General features: G+C 37.9%; 1 long non-coding RNA gene across 2 annotated transcripts in view; it reads left to right on the plus strand.

Moving 5' to 3' along the window:
- The window catches only part of LOC123044963 (uncharacterized), a 6,178-nt gene extending 4,588 nt beyond the window's left edge, over positions 1–1,590 (plus strand). For both annotated transcript variants that reach the window (XR_006420830.1, XR_006420833.1), the window contains exon 8: positions 954–1,590. This is a non-coding gene — a long non-coding RNA (uncharacterized lncRNA). The remainder of the gene's footprint in view (positions 1–953) is intronic.
- The last annotated feature ends 1,406 nt before the right edge of the window (positions 1,591–2,996 follow it).

The following is a 2,996-nucleotide window of genomic DNA, read 5'->3' on the forward strand; positions in this document are numbered from 1 at the left end:
TGTTCCAAGACCATGAGGGGAAGGACTTGCTGGTGCGTGCTATGAATTGTTTTTGGTATATCTGTCTTTGAACAGGTGAAGCAAACCTTTCATCACGTGTAATCCCACTTCTTGCTACATTTTCTATGAGATGCACCAAGCATTGAAATGAATCTTGACGTTTTGTATTGAACCATCACTACTTTGTGTATGTTGTTTTCTCCTACCTCTTATTTTGAGAAATAACAAATGTTGGATCTGTCCCCTAGGCTCGTACCTGGACTTTTGGTAGTTAAATGTGGTTCACAGTATCACAGTTCGTGAATAGGCTTCCATTTGTTTATTTTTTCTATTTATTGTGGTTAGATTGTTTCAGAATCAATTAAACCTTGCTTGACATTTTCGGGAAATCCAATATAATTGTTAGTTCTCGAATAAGATGTGACCATTTTCAAGTTGTCATAGACACAAACTTGTCAAGGTTTAAAACATGTTTCTGTATTAATAGTCTGTTTATCTGGCAACTTTGATACGTATACTATTCTCTTGAGAACAAGACACAGTTTTTGAATCTCCGTTATATGCTTCAAGTGATCAATAAGTCATTTTTTTGCTCCTGCACATGGAAATAAAAGTTTGGTGCAAATGGTGTTAAAAATATATATCCTCAGTTGATATTTACATCTTATACAAATCTGTTTTTTTAGAGCTCGGGTTTCTCATCGTGATAACCATATTTTTGACTAAAACAATGCTTCCTTAGATGGTTTATACATGTTATACAAATACACTTTTATTTCAAACTTGAATTTCATAACGTGATAAACACATTTTCAACATGGCATGGTTTAGACCGAATATGTCCTTGCAAAATGAAACTATGTTAAATGTGTTGGTTCACATGCCAATTGTTCATGTTCTTCAGGCCCTGATCTTACTATCCTATCTGAATATTCCTTTTATGGCAATCACAGGTTTATGTGATTGGCGGGGATGGAACAATGAGAGGAGCAGTGGCCATATTCGAAGAGTTTAAACGGTGTGGTTTGAGGATATCCATTACAGGGATCCCAAAAAACTTGGACAACGACATCGACATTATAGACAAGGCGTTTGGGTTTCAAGCCGCAGTGGAGAGTGCTCAGTAGGAAATCAATGCGACACATGTGGGGTTGTGAATATTGTGGATGGCATTGGTCTTGTCAAACTTATGGGAAGGAGCACGGGCCACATTACTCTTCATGCGACCCTGAGCAGCCTGAGATGTTGACTGTTGTTTGAATCCTGAGATCGATTTTCATGTTGACGGGAAGGGGCATGTTGTCGTTGTTGTTGCTCAAGGCGCTGGTTAGGAGTTGATTCCCCGGATTGATGACCAGAAGTGAGAGCAGGATGAGTATGGCAACATGTTGTTCCTTAGCGTTGGCCTTCTTCTATAAAGTTTACATACAATTCACATGCATGGTTAAAAAAGCTACTATACTAATGTAAATGTGCTGTTTCTTTGAAGATTACTCATTTCGCTTACCGTTGTTGTATCAAAACAATTGTGTTTTGGCTGCTTGCGCTCATTTCATAGGAGATTGAGATGTGGGACAAGCTACTATCAAATGTTTGGTTCCCATCAAACCGTTTATTTGCCAATAAAATAAAGGTTCCTTTTTTAAAAACACATGAAAGGACAACACTGCATAAGGGAGTTTGCCCTTTGGGAAGGTTTGCTGCTGTGATTAAACGTAGGAAATTTATATACCTATTGTATGACAGTTGCTCAAGCTAAAGTCTTATGTAACATGTAACATCTGGACTTTGTTTGTGGTAATAATTTTTCCCATTGTAAAAGGCCATGTTGCACAAGGTTGGTGTTTTGGGTTTTAATTTAGGGATGTGACACCAATTATGGGTTTGAACTTCAAATGTGTTCGAACATAATTAAGTTAAGGAAGATATCGCGGCACATCTTCGTGGTAAAGTTGTATGTCATATACCTTGCGCCATTTGGCTCTATGCATGCTACCCTGGTCGCTAAAACCTACTTCTACTAGCAAAGTCAAATATTTTCAAAACACTTTTGGGTTTGACATGGTATTTGTGCTTGCTCAAACATAAAGATATTAAAAAAAATGCAAATATTTTCAACGAGCCCGTGGTATCAAATTGGACTCTGCGCCATTTGGCTCAGAGATAAATTAAAATGTGTGTACATCTCATTATAGACAATAGTCTTCATTCTTTTTTTATTAAAGGGGTAAATTTGGTCATCATATGTCCTTGCCCATTACTAAACCGACTAAAACATGAATTTCGTTTTCAACCCGCATATGGATTCAACAGATCTGTGCGTCATATGTCCTTGCAAAATGTTAACTATTTTCATCGACAACATGGTTTTAGCGGGTCTTTGCTGAGTGGAAAGTAAATACATGCATGCAGACAAATCCGAAATCAAAAGAGGTAAGAAATCGCACCGGTCGGCGGCTGGGGAAACGCCTCTGTCACCCAGTTGAGGAACCGAGAAAGAAAGGAGGGGATAGAGAGTCTCCGTTGGATCCGCCCCCTGCCGCTTCATATTCAGCTCCTCACGAGCCACAGGCATGCTCTACGTGGGCTGAGCTAAATAACATATGGGCTATCCTAATCCCTCCTGATCCCTATATCTCCGTATATGCACAACAAAGACATGTTTTTTCTTAGGTTTCTTATATTTTTCCCTCTTTTTTTGCAGGAAAAAGATGCACGGCCAAGTTTCTCATGATGATAACCATATTTTCAAACTAGGCCTGTTCATGTCACACAAATATTTTCTTTTTCCAAACCCATTGCTAAAAAAATACAACCATGCCAACTTTACTCTCTCATCATACTGACCATATTTTCAAACTGAACATATTCATATTATGTCAAGTTTCCTTTTTTCCAGACTATTATTTAACAACGTAATAAACATGTTTAAAAAATAGCATGATTTAGTTGAAGGTTCTTGCAGCATGAAACTATTTTCATTGACAACATGTCTT

The sequence above is a fragment of the Triticum aestivum genome, chromosome 2B, assembly GCF_018294505.1.
Source record: "Triticum aestivum cultivar Chinese Spring chromosome 2B, IWGSC CS RefSeq v2.1, whole genome shotgun sequence".
Classification (NCBI taxonomy): Eukaryota; Viridiplantae; Streptophyta; class Magnoliopsida; order Poales; family Poaceae; genus Triticum; species Triticum aestivum.